Source organism: Mastigoproctus giganteus, chromosome 1 (assembly GCF_048544385.1).
Source record: "Mastigoproctus giganteus isolate SK-2022 chromosome 1, ASM4854438v1, whole genome shotgun sequence".
Classification (NCBI taxonomy): domain Eukaryota; kingdom Metazoa; phylum Arthropoda; class Arachnida; order Uropygi; family Thelyphonidae; genus Mastigoproctus; species Mastigoproctus giganteus.
Window position 1 is genome coordinate 101,767,155 of NC_143575.1, and position 18,603 is coordinate 101,785,757.

An 18,603-nucleotide genomic window follows, 5' to 3' on the forward strand; every position below is an offset into this window, starting at 1 on the left:
ACTCTGCCAGATGTGAGTAGGAAATTCGATGAGGTATACATGGCGCAAGGGCATTTCTATGGCTATGCTTTGTCAGACATTTGGGTATACTGCTGCCAGTATATGGCATATCAAATGTTTTGTCCCACCCCAACGTTCCAGCAAAAATTAACAGCCATGGGAATAGAAAATAACCCATATTGCCACTGTGGTGAAGAGGAGTCCTGGGAACACCTTATGTACGAGTGTCTCACTTACGACAACGCCAGACTTCAATTTCTCACAGAGATTCAAGGAAACCCCCGCAATCAGGAGTCAACTTTACTTCAAGAAGAGACCACATACCTAGCCTTAACACGCTACGCCCAGGCTGTTTTCAATTGTAGAAGAGCAAGACTTGCGGAAATCAGGGCAGAACAGAATAACGAGCCACCCCAGCGATCCCCTACTGGGATAGGATAATGCAATTTACCCTGGGTGCAGGATACTCACAGGACCACCTGCCCCTGTATCCTCTTCCTTATAGTGGACTGCCTTCCCTCTTTGGTCCACTCCAACTACTGTTCCCCACTTTTGACCTCTTCTTCTTCTCTTACTCCCCCCCATATGCTCTCTTATCTTTTTATTTTATTTATTTTTATTTATTTATTATTTTTTTTTATTTTTATTATTATTTTTTTTTTTTTTTTTTTTTTACAGCCTCAACTTTTTATTTTTATTTTCACTCTTAATTTTTTTTATTATTTTTTATTCTATTTTTTTATTTTATTTTTTTATTTTATTATAACTTTTTTTTTTCTTTTTTTTTTTTTTTTTTTTTTTTATGGCTTCTGTCAGGTAGCTTAGGCAACCCTGGCAGAGGCAGCCAGAGTATAATGGGCAGCCTGGCTCACCTCCCAGTGGTTGTGGCGGGCAACGTGGAGTCCCAGTAGGGGCCCCGCGGCCAAGCAGCCAGACACAACAACAGAACAAAGCACAATACTACATTAGCAGACATTACACTTTTTTTTCTGGCTGTGCAGTAGTTCTGCATTTCATCACAGAGTACACATGGTGCAGATGTGGGAAACCACCGGTGGCGCCTGAACCTAAATACTATGCCACTATGCCACTATGCCCAACACAACCTGCACTTCATTGAATTATTACTGGTTCGAACTAAGGGAACAAGCTCACCTACAGTGAAAATGAGTTAGAATACCGTCAATGATGGGAGGAATGTTTAAGGTCTTTTTCATAAGGTGGCTGATTCATCTGTCGCAGGCGAGGGTCGATAGCTTTTGCTCTAGGAAACTCGGGCTTTTCGTCCAACAAACCGAACGAAGAATACACACAGTTACAGAAACAATATCTGAGGCCGCACGGCCCAGTTGCTTTGCCGCTTAACACACCTAAACCATTTCCCCCAAACTGCTATTTTAAGTGCCCAAACGGAATACTGATCCCAATACCGTGCTTATTCCTATAACACAATCATTCTGCGCAGTAGCACAGTGGTATCGTCACCGTCCTTCTCACACCGGCTGAAAAACACCCGGGTTCGAATCCCGTTGATGACGCGAGGAACTTTAATGGGCTTTTTTTTTTTTTCACTCCGTGGCTGAGTTAGTCGGTCTCATGCGTAGATTAGCAAGGTTTTTCCCCAGAAACTGTAGTTTGCTGTCCAGCAAAACAGGCAAATCGAACAGCGAACACACGCAATATATAGACACAAAAAACATTGGTATAGCTAATCAATTAAGGGTGATCCTAATAAATAATATTAATTTTTATAGCACAATTCAAATCATTCTATTTAAAATGCACATTTCGTATAATCACCGTCCTCCCCACACAGGGTGTAAAAGACCTGAGTTCGGATCCTGTCAATGACGGAGAAATATTTATGGGCCTTTTTCAAAACGGGCTGTTTTAGTCGGTCTAAACTGAGGGCACTGTTGTTTTTTCTCCAGGAAATCTACCGTAGAACACGCAATTAACAGACATAATATACACGGCGCAATGTGGATTCAGTTGCCGAATGCGCCTAAAACCCTATAACAACAACTATTTTAAAAAAATCCTTTCATGACCATACCGCTATTCATCCGCTTCGCTCAAATGTCCAGCCAAACGCCTCATTATAACGTAGTATCCGTCACACTCGAATGAAACAACATCCTACACTTGTGTGCAAAATTTAAGTGTCAGTCAGGTTTTCACCTGTAACTTCTCACAGGAGTGGCCTGGATTATGGAAGAAGCATACCAAAGGAACCTCGCGAGGTACAGAAATGATGAAGGAAACAACACCGACACAACAACGGAAACAAAACGGTACAGAGGGACTTTATTCAAAAATGGCAACATACCACTGGCTGCCATGATACAGATGCATCACTGCCAAAGATGGAACAAAGGGAAGAGGTTGTCCTCAGTAGGAGATATGGTTACCCCTAATGTCGATGCAGGCTTTGCACCGCCTGTCCATACTTAGAACAATGTTGTTGATAAGTTCTTGCGATAACATCGTCCATCCCTCTGTCAGCGCCATTTTCAGTTGGTGAATATTTTCTGGTGGGTGTGGACGTGCCGCTAGGCGTCTCTCCAGAGCGTCCCATATGTGTTCGATGGGATTTAGATCGATGGAACGGGCAGGCCAATCCATATGAACAATGTCCTAACTTTCTAAAAGCATATCAACAGCTGCAGTGCGGTGAGGTGTGGCGTTATCATCCATAAACACGAACTTGGGGCCAATGGCAACTCGGAACAGACGCACACGGGGAAGGATTACCTCAGTACAGTAGCGTGCACCGGTTACAGTACCGCCTTCCAGTATCTGGAGTTATGTACGTCCATCCAAGATAACGCCTCTCCAGACGAGAACACCTCGACCGCTATATGGATCCCTTTCCGTGTTGTTTGCGGGATGATACTGTGTGCAAACCTCTCGCCAGATTAGCTGACGTCCATAATCGCTGTTGAGACTAAATCTGTTCTCATCACTAAAGAGTACCTTAAGTAAAGATTTTGTGGTTGTAACCTTCATAAATTGTGTTGGTCCTAAATTTTGCACGCCAGTTTAGTTCTTATTACCACTATCTATGTACCTCCAGGTCCAACCGCTACAGTTATTTTTGATACTGCTAATTACAGGTAATGGATGAAACAATGGAAACAGCAAGGTTGCGCACCAACTTTAGGTTTATGCTAAACAGCAGCGTCTACGTAGCACTGACGGAGTCATGAAACATGCAAATGCCATTCCAGCATTGCTTAGCGTCAAGTACATGTAAAGGCAAACTCTTCCTAACTGGATGTCATTATTTGTATCATGTCAAGAAAATACCTCAGCGGTTTTGAAAGGGGCATGATTGTTGGAGAGTGTTTGGCGGAACTTTGATCACTAAGATAGCTGAAGTCGCTAATGATTCATGAGGAACAGTTTCCAAGGTCATGTCTGCATGGGAATATAAAGCGAATACATCATCTGCAAAAAGCAACAGTAAGCGAAACCACACTCCAGAATCAGGAAGTTCGAGTATTAGTGGGAAGTGCAAAGCGAAATCGGCGAGCAATTACTGACATGTCACTAATGTAAACCCCACTTGAACTTTGCTGTCCAGGGATGAGATTATGATCTCTAACTGAATAAATAAACAGCTGATCAGTGTGCAGGAATTTCAACGCAGGACGCGAGAGGCCAGTTTTGTCAGAAACATTACGTTGAGAACTACACAAAACGGGATATTACGATCGAGTTGCACTTCAGAAGTCATTCATCCACCTGACAACGCAAGTCGTCGTGTCCAGTGGTGTCAAGGGAACAGGGAGTGGCCTCTTGAACTGTGGAGAAATATGGTATAGTCCGACAAATCCTTTTACACTTTGTTTGCAGCAAATGGACGAGTGCACGTGTCGCGCCAACCAAAGGAAGCTTACAACTTTGATTGCTTGTTTCCTACTGTTTAAGGTTCTGGCGGTTCTGTAATGGTGTGAGGTGCCTTCTCCTGGCATAGTTTAAATGTACTCATTCTGTTAGAAGGCAAGGTCGACGCCGAGAAACGGCGCTGGCTTTTTCACATACCATGGCCTTCGCAATCACAGATCTGAACCCTATGGAAAATGAATGGGAACGTCTGGAACATCTCAGTAGCGCTTTCGAACAAGGAGGAATTTAACACGTTTCTTAAAGACGAATGGTGTCGTGTCCGTCCTGCTGACTTTCAGACACTGGTAGACTATGCCACAACGTATACAGGCTGCACTGGACTCACGTGACGGACCAACACCATATTAGTGATTTTTCCTTACTGTTTCCATTTTTTGCCCATTACTTGTAGATTACAATTCATTTACATCTCTCTCTCTCTCTCTCTCTCTCTCTCTCTCTCTCTCTCTCTCTCTCTCTCTGCAAGTAAAATTATCTGCGAATACATAAGCTTCAATCCTGTGTAATCTCAAATGCTGGTGTCGCAACCAGCCGCTATAAGTCACCAGTTAACCTACAACTTACAACATTTCAAATAGACCAGAAAATAACTTACTTTACTCTTCGCTCCTACGCACCAGGGCAGACTGGCCCAGGAGGCTAACGGCAATTGCTGCCACGAAAATAGTGTTTCTAGGGTGTTAGCCCTCATGGGTAGCACAGTTGGTATAATCACCGTCCTCTCCAGACAGGGTAGTAAAGACCTGAGTTCGAATCCCGTTAATGACGGAGGAATTTTTATGAGCCTTTTTCACAACGTGAGTTAAACGACCCCTGAGAGGAGGGTCGATAGCATAGTTCCCTTTCCCCGACGATAGTAGGGTTTTTCGTCCGAAAAACAAAACTCTACCACAGAACACACAATTTGCAGACATATTACACACGACGCAATATGGGGTAAGTTGTTGATGCGCATAAAACCTTACAGCCAAATGCTGCAAAAAAGGGGGGGGGTTAAAATTGTTGACAGTCGCTGGAACCAACTACAAAACGGTTCGCTGCTCTGCAGGTGTTATGTTGCGTATTTCCCCGAGAAAAATGTTTGAGCCCTACCATAAACATATCATGTATTATTTGCGTGTACTTTTCTCAAAATACCTACACCTGGCAATTAGGGTGATCATCAGCAAAAATTCGTCCCATTCAAAAGTGCATTTTTGCTGCAACTTCAATTCCGTGGCACGTTCTTGCAAGCTGTGATACTCAGCTTTGCGTCATTCTGGATAAATTCCATTGCTGTAACCTTCCCTCCTCAAAAATAATCCCTATCGCTGGCTGGTCTCGAGGATGATGGTCCTTGCAATTAAATCCTATTTTTTTTTTACATAAAGAATGGAAACAAATGAAAAATTAAACGGACCATACAATGTATTCCAGGGCTCATGCCTGGAGCAATCAAAACTGTATTAGGATAACACCCTTGGGGGAAGACTAAATTCTCGTGAATTCCCCAAGGAGCAAGGTACTAACTGGGTGTATTACAAGATTTACGTATATTTTCACACTCGTTAACGCGTACATTAATTTCGTACATTTTCACACTCGTTAGCGTCAATGACGCTAACGAGTTGATCTATCACATTGACAGAGGGCCAGTTAATTTTGGCAATCAACTAGTCTTATCCTGCATAACAAAGTCGGTTTTTCACTTTTGCATAAAAAACCTTAGCCCACGCATCATAGAAACACTTCTGGATATCTTAAGTCAGATTCTCATCAATCACTATTTTTCCTCCTCAGTGGATTGCCTACTGCATCCGTCCTCACCAAAATGGCGCACTCCTTTCCTCATCAGACACTAAAAAACATTTTTAAGTTTATGTGCTAACCGAGTAGCAACTTATGCACCTAAATAGTTTGTTTGTAAATTGCTTGTGTCCCCTAGTAGGTTTGCCTATTTTTCTGGATGAAAAAAAATCGATTTACCATGAGGAAAAGCCACGCTATCTCTCCCTTGACCAATTAATTCGGCCAGGTCCGAAAAACATAAAAGTTCCTCGCGTCATTGACAGGATTCCAAACCAGAACTATTGTCAGGAAAACGGGAAATATGTTGTGCAAGAAGGATTGATGAAATAGGACCAGAGTATATCTGTCAGGGGCAAAAGTAGTTGTAGAGCAGATATCACCTTTTAGGGACACAAAAGGTGATATTGTTGTACACGGTGGCAATAATGATATTACGAATAAACGATATGAGGACCTACTTAACAAGTACAGGACAACATTGGAAAACAGTCGCGAGTTAGGATTGAATTTGAAAGTGTTTGCAATTCTGCTCAGACATAATAGGAGGGAATATATGAGAGCCTTTTTCAATCAATTCGGCCCCGGAGAGAATGTACAAGGCTCATGGGATGGAATTTTTATCAGCATGGTCTGTGCTTGTTAACAGGAGAGGCTGTTTTTACAGGGATAGAATACACTTGAACGGAACGGGTGCAACAATATTTGCTAATGCTATTGAGGAGTGTTAGGTGAGTCGGAAAACTGCTAGCTTGGGGGAACACACAGACTAACAGCTTAACTAGCGCCGCAAGCAAAGGTGAAAGTGATTCTTGCATTTTTTGCTACTACTGGTACTTGCAGCCGCCTGGAAAGCATGATCTACAGCAGGGCCCAGTTTTAGGCCCTGCTGTAGATCATTATGAAAAAAAAAAAACGAATGCATGGGCTTGTTAGGCTAACTAAGAGTAAGAACACGTGCATGTAAACTAATGCTACGAGCACTGTAAATAAATTTTAAGCACTGATTAAGTCGTAGAATGCAGACATTGTAGGAACAGAGGAGACGTGGTGTGACTCAGACATAAGTGATACTGAATTTGAAACTGGGGAGTAATGTATACGGGAAGGAAAGATAGGACAGGAGAGGTGGAGGGGTTATGCTTTTAGCTAACAACATTAAATCTAAGGCAGTGCATCCAGTTGATTTGGGTAACGAGTGCAATATTCAGTCAGTTTGGTGTAATGTAGGCAATCGGAAAACAAAATTGAGAGTATGAGTGTGTTATAGGCCTAATGAATGTGACGAGTACACCAAATAGCTCTGTAGGGAAAAAGAATGGGCCAGCAAATCCGAATGTTTCTCACACACTAACACGAATTTTGTGGATTTCTTGGATGACTTTTCTACAGCAACATCTTAGAGAGGCAACAAGAGGAAGCCATACTCTTAATCTGGTTATCAGCAGTAATTCTTCACGCATTAAGAATCTGCAGGTAAAAGACCCACTAGGTAGCAGCGATCACAGTATACTAATGTGGAATTTAATTAAAGACATAATTACTGTCAAGGGTAAAGGGAAAGGCTTTTGTTTTCATAAGGGTGAGACTAAAAGAGGTCTCAGACAGTTTTCAATTGTGTGCAGTGGTACTAACTGATGATGATATTGGCAGTAAATATGTCTTTAATTAAATTAAAGCTAGCTTTCATACCAACAAAGAAATACAGGCTTAGACCTTAATTGATGTCAGTTGAACTATTCAGAAATGGCAGAGAAGAAAAGTGCATGGGATGCATATTATTATCAGGTGATAACTGAAGCCTATTGTAGATGTACTTTACTCTGTAACCAAGTCACAAAGGAGGTTAGGAAAACTGAGGCAGATTATAAAAGTCTCTGGAGAAGAATGCAATGAAAAAAATGACGTGTGTGCCGACCACGCGCGGTAAATGGTTTTATGTAAAACATCCTTGGCTTGGAAGAGGTTAACGAAATGCAAGCCAACAGCGTAATAACCCATTTGATTGTAGCCAATTGAATTGCTACAATCAAATGGCAGCACTACAAATATTTGTTTACACATACTTGTTGTAAACAACACCAACACAACAACGGAAACAAAACGGTACAGAGGGATTTAATCAAAAATGGCAACATAGCAGTCGCTGCCATGATACAGATGCATCACTGCCAAAGATGGAACAAAGGGAACAGGTGGTCTGCAGTAGGAGAATGGCCACCCCTAATGTCGATGCAGGCTTTGCACCGCCTGTCCATACTTAGAACAATGTTGTTGATAAGTTCTTGCGGTAACATCGTCCATTCCTCTGTCAGCGCCATCTTCAGCTGGTGAACATTTTCTGGTGGGTGTGGACATGCCGCTAGGCATGTCCACACAAAAGGAAGGAATTCAATCACATTTGGCCACTTGATATGTACGTATTAACCGCTGGTGACACTGCTCAGGCTGCGGACAAATCGAATAGGCATTTTGCATCTACATTCACACATGAGGAATTGTTTAGGGAAGGGGATGCCAGACGTTTATTAAACTCGAACGAGGATCTAAATGACTTTGCGATAATTGAAAGGAAAGTGGAGGAGAAATTTGAGGATGGTCATAAAAAAGGCACCAGGGGTGGAAGGATACAATTATACCAAGGTAGGCAACAAAGTAGGTAAACAAACCCTTAGCCATAATTATGGGAGCATCCTTGGATTTAGGGGTGGACCATATGGATTGGAGAAGTGAAAATATTACCCCAATTCATAAAGGAGGATCAATGAGTAATTGTAAACCTCTTAGCTTAACGTCTTTTCCAGGAAAAATAATTGAGTCACTAGTTAAAGAAGTAAATGCTGGACCATTTGGACAGACCTGCAATTATACTGCAATCACACCATGGATTAGTTAAGGGGCGGCCTTGTCGAACCAATCTGATAGGTTACTATGATGCAGTGCCCAAGGAACTGGATGCAAAAAGTAATTTTTACATCATATACACCGGGGGGAACAGAAATTATGGGATACCTATCTAGTAACGGGTAGGCCTACCTTCTGCCAGCATAAGGGCAGTCACACGGCGAGGCATTGACATCACTAGTTCAGGAAAGCGTTCCACCGGTATTTCCATCCATGCTTGCTGCCTAACCATTAGGGGAAAGTTACTGCTAGGGATAAAAGAATGGTTATGTGGAAGAAGACAGAAAGTGGTTATCAATGGGCACTGATCTTCGCGGACTAATGTTATTAGTGGAGTTCCCCAGGGTTCAGTGCTGTGTCCATCATTCTTGTCAATATTTTATCAGTGGTATTGATGAAGGTATATCAGGCTTAATGTCTAAGTTTGCAGATAATACAAAGGTTGGCAGGGTGGTTAACGACAATCACCAGGGTGAACTACTGCGACAAGATCTATGAAAATTGGGTCGAAGAGCTGGGAAATGGCAGTTGAAGTTTAACATTGACAAATGCAAGGTAGTGCATATGGCTATCAGTAACTCCAGAGTAACTTATCAATTGTGTGTGACAGCGGAGGGCAGCGGCTCAGGGCAGTGACTCAGGGCAGCGGAGAATGAAAAAGACCTGTGTTTACGTGCAGTCAGACATGAAATTCTTTGAGCAGTGCAGACATGCCAGGACAGTTCAGGGGTTTTGTCAATGATATACAGAAACTTTGCTAACAGCGATAAGGAGATGATTATCCCTTTGTATAAGGCCATGGTAGGCCGAATCTTAAGTACTGTAGACAGATCTAGAGGCCTACGTTAAGGTGGAAACAGAACTGCCGGAATGTGTGCAGCAAAGGGCAACTAGATTGGTGAGGAAAATGAACAAAAAGGTTGTTCATTTTCTTTTTTGAAACCTTTCTAGGTTTCAGTTCGTTTGCTGAACTGAAACCTAGAAAGGTTTCAGTTCAGCAAACCGCAGCGTCCCGAGACGAGGCGGGGAGATCTGATTGAGCTGTTTAAAGCGGTGGATAGGTTCAGTAAGCTGAATGTTATTCTTCCACTTGCTCAGACTACACACATGGGGGAGGGCATAAATTCAAGTTAAGGAGAATGGTTGCAGGACAGATGTATGGAAGTTTTCCTTCAGCTAGCGAGTGGTTGATTGTTGGACCTGGCTTCTATCAGTTATTGTGGTAGTGGATGGGTTGAATTAATTCAAGGGAGAACTCGCCAAATTCTTAGAACGTACGGATGGGGTCAAAATTTTTTTTTTTTTTTTTTTTTTTGACTGATGTTATAAAAGCTAGCTTTTTTGCATCATTTGGCATTACTACACTGGTGTGCAAAACTTAAGGACCAACACTATTTCTAAAGGTTACAGCCACAAAATCTTTACTGATGAGAGTAGATTCAGTCTCAGCAACGATTCTGGACGTTCAGCTAATCTGGCGAGAGGTTGGCACACCGTATCACCCTGGACTAAGAAAATAACAGAATGGTACCCAAGAGGAGCTAGAAGAAAACCTGGAAGACAAAGGCGGAGATGGATAGATGAAATTCATGAGTTTTCGAGTAGTAAATGGATGGCCAGTGCTCAAAACAGAAGGAACTGGAAAGTTGCTGGAGAGGCCTTCATCCTGCAGTGGATTGAAAATGGCTGATGATGATGATCACCCTGCAAACATCACCGAAAGGGATCGATATGGCGGTCGAGGTTCTCGTCTGAGGAGGCGTTATCTTGGATGGACGTACACAACTCCAGATACTGGAAGATGGTACTGTAACCGGTGCACGCTACTGTACTGAGGTAATCCTTCCCCATGTGCCTGTGTTGCGAGGTGCCATTGGCCCCGAGTTCGTGTTTATGGATGATAACGCTACATCCCATCGCACTACAGCTGTTGATATGCTTTTGGAAAGTGAAGGCATTGTTCGTATGGATTGACCTGCCCGTTTCCATCGATCTAAATCCCATCGAACACAGACGGGACGCTCTGGGAAGAGGCCTAGTGGCACGTCCACACCCACCAGAAAATGTTCACCAGCTGAAGATGGCGCTGACAGAGAAATGGACGATGTTACTGCAAGAACTTATCAACAACATTGTTCTAAGTATGGGCGGGCGGTGCAAAGCCTGCATCGACATTAGGGGTGGCCATATCTCCATATCTCCAAAGAGAAGAGGGGATCCGAGGATCCCCTCTTCTCTTTGTTCCATTTTTGGCAGTGATGCATCTGTATCATGGCAGCCAATGCTATGTTGCCATTTTTGAATAAAGTCCCTCTGTACCGTTTTGTTTCCGTTGTTGTTTCGGTGTTGTTTCCTTCATCATTTCTGTACCTCACGAGGTTGCTCTGATATGCTTTTCCTATATCCAGGCTACTCCTATGAGAAGCTACAGGTGAAAACCTCACTCGTTCTTAAATTTTGCAAAACCAGTGTACTACTACCACTTTTTGCACGGCATTAACGAACGACAATAAACAGTGCGACACCCGCAAGGGCAGCCAACTAGCACAAAAAAAAAATATATATATATATATATATATATGATATTATGGTCCCCTGTAAATGATTACATCTGCCATATATTTATTTTGTCTTTAAATTGCGTGTGTTCTCTATTCGGTTTCCTGAACGAAAAAAATAAAAAAAAACAGTTTCCGGGAAAAAAACTTGCTAGCTACGCCTGTGACCGATTAACTCAGCCAAGGAGTGAAAAAAGCCCATTAAAGTTCCTCGCGTCATCGACGGGATTCAAACCCGGGCCTTTTCCACCGGGTGTGGAGAGGACGGTAATAATATTATTGTGGTACCCGCGCAGACAGCCAGCTACTACAGGCCGATTTCGATATATCTATTTTTCCTAAAACTATTCAGTGGAAAAAGCACTGAGCCTTATCAAACACATCCATTCCGACTCGCCACTATATATGAATCCATGATACTAACTATATCCTCATCCACGGTACTCATTAAAGACAGCTATAGCTTTTGGTTATTGTATTCTATCAGAGGAGAAGTTGGAATGTTTTTATAGGTTATGGAGGAGTTGATTTTGCTTGAAGCTATAAGTAAGATTCAGAGTTCGCCATGCTCCTAATCTAGAAGAGATTGAGAAAACCTGTGAACCTGAGTACATTGGAATTTAGCCCTATCTAGTCAGCAGAACAACTCCAAGTCGCAGAATTCAAGAACTCCCATGGCACACACGAGACTGAATAGACATTTATCTGAGTCAAGAACGGTGTGTGAGATTAATGGCTTCTTTTCATCCCTGTTAGAATTGTTAAAATTAGATGTCGTGAGATGTAGTAATGAAAGTCGGGTCGTGATATAAAGTAAAGTGGGTTTTGTGGCAAGGAATCCTGGGTGTTCCAGGAGAAATTGTTACATTAAGAAGGTTAATTCCTCTTGTTGGCTCATTCAGTCGACACAAATGACATGGATTGCTGACGTGTGAAGTTTGTTAATAATACCTAACAGTAATAATACCTAATATGATAACTAACAGATCATGCTAGACGCATGATCTGTTAGGTTATCATATTAATTGGAGGGGAGAGATAAAGATCATTCCTATATCGATTAGAAAAGCATGGGCTTTAACTGTCACCATTACCGCTTCGTAGAAATGAGTGCTGCCACAGATAACTGTCACACTGCATTGTATATTTGGTTCAATAATACCGCCACCCCGCCTCTTCTAGTGTCGCTGTTTTAATAGGATTAGCGACTAAAGCCATATTACTCTATGTATATTGTCTGCAAATTGCGTGTTCTGTGGTCTATTTTCTATTTGCTGGACGAAAAACCTGAGTTTCCGGGAGACAAAACCTTGACCAACTAACTCAGCCAGGCTGTGTTAGTTGGTCAAAAAAGGCCCATAAAAATTCCTCACGTAATCGACGGAACTCGAACTTAGGCCTTTTCCACCCGGTGTGGGGAAAACGGCGATTCTACCAACTATTCTGCCCACGAGGGCCTTGTCTGCAAATTATTGTGAAGATCAGAGATTCTTGATGAGGTTCTAGCCAGGTTTTCAGACATACCGTATAATGTCAGTAGTTCGCTAGGAATATTTACTATATTTCCAGCGTATTTTATATGGTTCTTATGGTTTGAATATTTTAATCGTTTTATTGGTAGGGATATTTTATTAATGCTGATTTTGTTTTATGTTATATAAATATTTTCTCCCACGTTGATCAATGTAAAAGCTACCGATTTGATGCACCAATCCCGTCCCTCCCTCCGCAAAAAAGAACAAAATTACTGGGTGCACTACTGGTCAATTATGCTTTACTTGTTTTTATTATATTCACTCCACATTGAGGCTGTCTTCACACTGAACTTCAATCCTGTCATAAACAAAACGCGTCGTCGAGTAAAGCTCTTCAAGTAGCTAAAATTAGCTAGTTCCTACAACTAAACAATAAACGGTTAACTAAATTACGTATATTTTATTTAGATCGAAAGAGTATTCTATGGCGTACCTAGAATAACAGTGAAATGAGAAGACAGTGAGAAACTTCGGACAGGTATAAAGGACATTTATAAAAGATTTATACGAATTACCAAAAAGTTTACATTACAGAAGTCAATACAAGATGTTCGCAAACATGTTCACATTAAGTACAGCGTATGATCCTCTTCGATGGCTAAACAAGCCTGACAGAGGTGAACTATGTTCAATATCAGGGTGTCTATAAGAATCTGAAGCAACAAATCCAACAAACAACAAAATTTAAATCGGTCGGATTTAAATCGATATTTTGTGCTTCGATAACCTCAGTTTCAAGATATTCCTCAAACACTTCATCTCAACGTGCAGTGGCGTTGTCGTGAACGAAAAGAACATTGGGGCTAACCGAATCCCTAAAGAGTCACACTTGACATGCGAGGATATGTTCTCGGTACCTCTCTGCAGTTACGGTACCCCTGTCAAAAACATGAAGCGGGATGTGGCCGTTGATCATTATTTCACTCTACACGAGAACACCACCTCCACCGTAAGTGGCCGTTTCTCTGATGTTGGAGGGATGGTACCGCAATCCTCGTTTCCTCCAGATGAAATAACGTATAGGATCCGTTTATAGATTAAAATGGGACTCATCAGAAAACAGAATTGTACTCCATTTGTCAGAGCTCCAAGTCATATGGTGATGGCACCAATTTCCACGAGTTCTACGGTGGTTTGGGGTTAATGGGATGCAAACCACTGGCTTCGTTGCGTAGAGTACACTTGAACTGTACTGAGTCTTCTTAACAGAGTCCGGGTTCGTAATATTTTCACCTATGCAGCAACCTCAAGAGCCAGTTGATGAGAGGACATCGTAAGGTTCCGCCTTGCTGTTAGAGCCAGGTAGCAGTCTGTTCTCTTTGATGTAGCCCTTGGACGACCTTAGCCACCTCTTCTTGTAATGGTTCCTGTCTCCTCAAACTGCTTCCATAGTGCCGAGACGACACTGCGTGACATATTAAGGCACCGTGCCACCTCAGCCTGCAACTGCCCGACTTCAATTCGTCCAACGGCCCACCATCTCAAAGGATCATCTATACGACGATGACTTGCCATCAAGTGATCGTTGTTTAGTACTGCAGAAGTTGTTATCCCACTGAACAAGCCAAAAAAAAAAAAAAACAACCGGAAATGAAGTAATGTGGTGGCAACCCGTTTTTATAGGCATAAATAATTTGCATAACGTGCGGCTCTATAAGGTGGTAGATCGATTTTTATTGGATACTCGGAATTTGCATGCCAGGATGCCTATTATATCAAATAGTCCCCTTCATCGACACTGTTCGCAATAACAATAAAAAAAAAAGTCATGAAAAACTTTCTGTTATGTTAATTTTGTCAAACACTGTATTTCTACGATACCGAACAACTCTTCTTTAGGTGGCTGAGCGGTTTAGGCCCGAGCGTGCAGATTTGGGATTCAAGCCCGTGACTGCTAAATACAGTGCTACTTTTTTATTCTTTCCATCTTGTGACCTCTACTGGCCGTGTGGTTATCTCGAAGTATAAAAAGAAAATTTATTTATTTTATTTACACATAAAATTGGTTGTCTCTACTTAAGTCTCTCTAATTGGTGCAATATTTCGTATTGCGATCGGTTTTTCTTCCCTGCAATGCACTCTTTCTCGATAAGTAAAGTATCTTTGTATCTTGTTACCCTCGTTTCTCCCCTCCCCACAAAGTGAATAAAAAAAGAGCGAGCAGACAGCCACAGGGTATAAGGAATTCCCTCGTACTTCAAAAGCAGTTTTTTTATAGGTGGAGAAGCAACTTCAAGTTTCTGCAGATTCGTCTACCTCTCTCGTGACGTCAGTAACAAAAGAAAACATTCCCGTCATGGTGAAAGTAAAATTCAGTCTCACGTAGGTTGCTGAACAGTGTGAAAATTGCTTATACTTTTAGCTGAAAGAACCTCTGAGTATAGTTTAACATTTTAACGTAAGTATTTGTTTATATATATATATATATCATGTGTTGTTTATAAAAATTATATATTTTTAATTTTTGTTTCAAGTAATAATAATACTGTTTTAATTGTGTTAGGTAAAAAATTACAGTAATTGGATGTCTACGCAACTGTCATCACTAAGTAATTGTGTTTCATTCATGTGCATTTTTCCAGATTACAAAACAATACGGTACAGCACTGTGCAAAGGACAAAAATTTTTATTGTTGCAGCAAAGCAACAATGAAATGACGCATCAAATTTGTTTAACTACTAATCTGCAGACAATCATAATCCTTCTCATTATACAATATTATGGTATCAATTGCCTCGGAACTAATAGCATTCACAATTACCGTAAAATGCAGAAGTACTCGTAAAAAGGAAGTAATGGCTGGAACAGTCATATTAAGTCATGCGACGAAACAGCAACAGTTCATAATAAATTGTAACTTCCGAAATTAAATATTATTGTAGCTCTCGGTTATAAAATTAACTAGCATTAACCTTATATTAAATAAATAACTGAAAACAAATATAGGGATGCCCGATCACAATGCATTAAACATAATTGCTGCTTCTTCAGTAATGACTGAAATTATGCATATAATCATGCTACCTTACCATCAAGATAAAATCTTCGCTAATGCACTAGTAAAAGCATTTTGGTCCTTGAGAGCGCTCCACAGTAAGCCAAGCTGACACCATCGTACGCATCCAAAACGTGTTTTAAGATAACAAAAAAGTTCTTCTTCATACTGCGGCAGGACCACCATGTCAGAGGAATTTACATAAACCAAGAATACATTCGTTAATCTCATTTAGCAGGCACGGGCTTGAATCATTGCCCAATCAAAGAGTGTCTGCTACTTCACTCTCGCTCTTGACAACGCATAAGGCATAATGCTATGTCTTATTTAGACATCAAGATACTTTCGACACCACAGATTACAGAAAAGCTGTCGATATAATAAAATCATTTTCGCATTGAAACAAACAAGGGTAATTTCCTATCTACAGTACAGCCTAAAGTGTTGGAGTTGTTAATAATCAATCCCAAGCAGCGCTCCTTCAGGATGACTTGAACAGACTTCAAAGATGACCAGAGAAGTGGCAACTACTGTATGTTTTAATGCTGCTAAATGCAAGGTCTTTCACTTGAGGAATAGCAACCCACAAATAAATTATACACTTGGTGGGGTTGAATTAAAAACAGTGGAGGAGGAAAAGAATCTGGGAGTTACAATATGGGCAGATATAAAGATTTCTGAACAGTGTAAATAGGCAGCCAGGAAAGTCCACCGTGTCCTATCAATGATTTATCGAACGCTCTCTTACAGAGATAGGGAGGTCATAATCAAACGGTACAAGGCAATCGTAAAACCATATTTGGACTACTGTGTTCAAGTATCAAATCAAATCAAATTATGATATTATGGCCACCCATTATTTTTAATATATATATCCATATATATATTTTGTCTGTAAATTGCGTGTGTTCTCGGTCGATTTGCCTGTTTTTCTGAAGAAAAAAAAACCCCAGTTTCTGGGGTAAAACCTTGCTATCTACACCTGAGACCGACTAACTGAGCGAAGGAGTGAAAAAAGCCCATTAAAGTTCCTCGCGTCATCGACGGGATTCGAACCCGGGCCTTTTCCACCCGGGGTGGGGGAGGACGGTGACGATACCACTGTGATACACGCGCTGACTGTATTCAAGTATGGAGATCTCATCTGAAAAAATACAACGTGCTTCTTGAAAGGGTCCAAAGAGGGTTTCGAATGGCGATATCGGCAGAAGGGCAACCGCATAAGGAAAGACTCAGATTATGTAGGCTACAGAGCTTTGCAACCAGGCACCTCAGTGGTGACCTGATTGAGGTTTATAAGGTTCTGAGAGGGATTAGTAAAATAAATGAAGGTGGAATTCTCACTGTTCTAAAGAATTCAAGAACTAGGGGTCATAAATTCAAATTACTGGACTTGAGGTTCAGATTAGATTGTAGGAAGTTTTCTTTTAGCCAGCGAGTCGTTGATAGCTGAAAAAAGTTGCCCTTGCAGGTAGTTAAGGCTGGCAGTTTGAATAAATTCAAAGGTCAACTGGATACGTACCTATGTGAGAAGGGAAGCATATAATTTGTGTTTTCTTATCTACTTGTTTTCAAATAGTATTACTATTATTAAATCACACATATCTCCGCCTTCTTCACTAGTACTGACTCTCGTGCATAGCCAGTTGGTAGGATCACTATCCTCTGCAGACCGGGTGGAAAAGACCTGAGTTCGAGCCGTAGATAACATTAGTTAGTTGGCGCAGAAAATTATAGTGTTTTTTTTCTCCCGCAAAATCTGGTTTTTTGTCCAGTAAAACAGAAAATCGACCTCAGAACACACCGCAATTTACAGACAACAAGCACGGGGCAATATGGTCTTAGCCGCTGATGTTCCTTAAACCCGTACTGCAACAACAACAACTAGTACCGATGATATTGGAGTCGCAATAACAACAGGCATTCCTCAAGGAGGTGCATCCTCCAGTACTATATTTTTAGCATATCTAAAACCACTCCTGCAAGCAAAATCAAATCTGATGGCATATTGCGATAATTTAAACCTATTTATTATTTAAAAGTCACTGATGATATTCGAAAAGTTAAACATGATGCGAATTTACAGATGTATCGAATCAAATTATCTTAAAGGACTCAATCTCACTATCACTGCAAATTAAATCTGCTCAGTAACTTATTCCTTACGTAAAATCCAAACCACATAGTAATTAAAACTGAAGATATCTCAGTTCCAAATGTCTATGCTCAGCAGTAGTTTTTGACAGAAATCCTCCTTTTAATGCTCACTATGTACATATTGCTCAAAAACTTCAAAAAGCCAAATGGCTTATCAAACAGAAAACGGCAGTGAGCCAAGATAAAAAAAAAAAATCAAAAGTCAAAAATTACGTTCAAAGATGCATCTTCCGAATGCATATGCTTCCGAAATCTAGTCTGAAGACCCCCTCCCAAATAACCGTCAAGAAATTCCTTGCCCAGAGTGTTGGGTTCTAAGATCGCTTAAAAGCAAACTTGGTTTTCCCCATACAATATCCAGAAAACAGCTGAATAACAATTTAAACGCAAAGCCTCTGCAACAGATCAACGAATCTGAAGTCATGCTTCTTGCAAAGTTAACTTCTGCAAGCGATTCACCGAATACAGCCAACATAATAACAGCAGTTCCCAATAAAGAAAATGCAAGAAACCAACAATTCAAATCTAACCTTTTCAGCCATTTTGAAAATGGAAAGAATGTTTTAGAATGTACCTCTTCATCTCATAAATCGTCACAACAAAGATTTCTGAACTCTCAATTCTACAGGAGTTAATTTCCAATTGGATGAAAAGAAATACAAATATCAGCCTGCCTTATAAATAAATAAATAGCAACTGAACGCCTAAAGTACAGTACTGTACTGCTATTTTCTTATTTTGTTAATACATGAATCA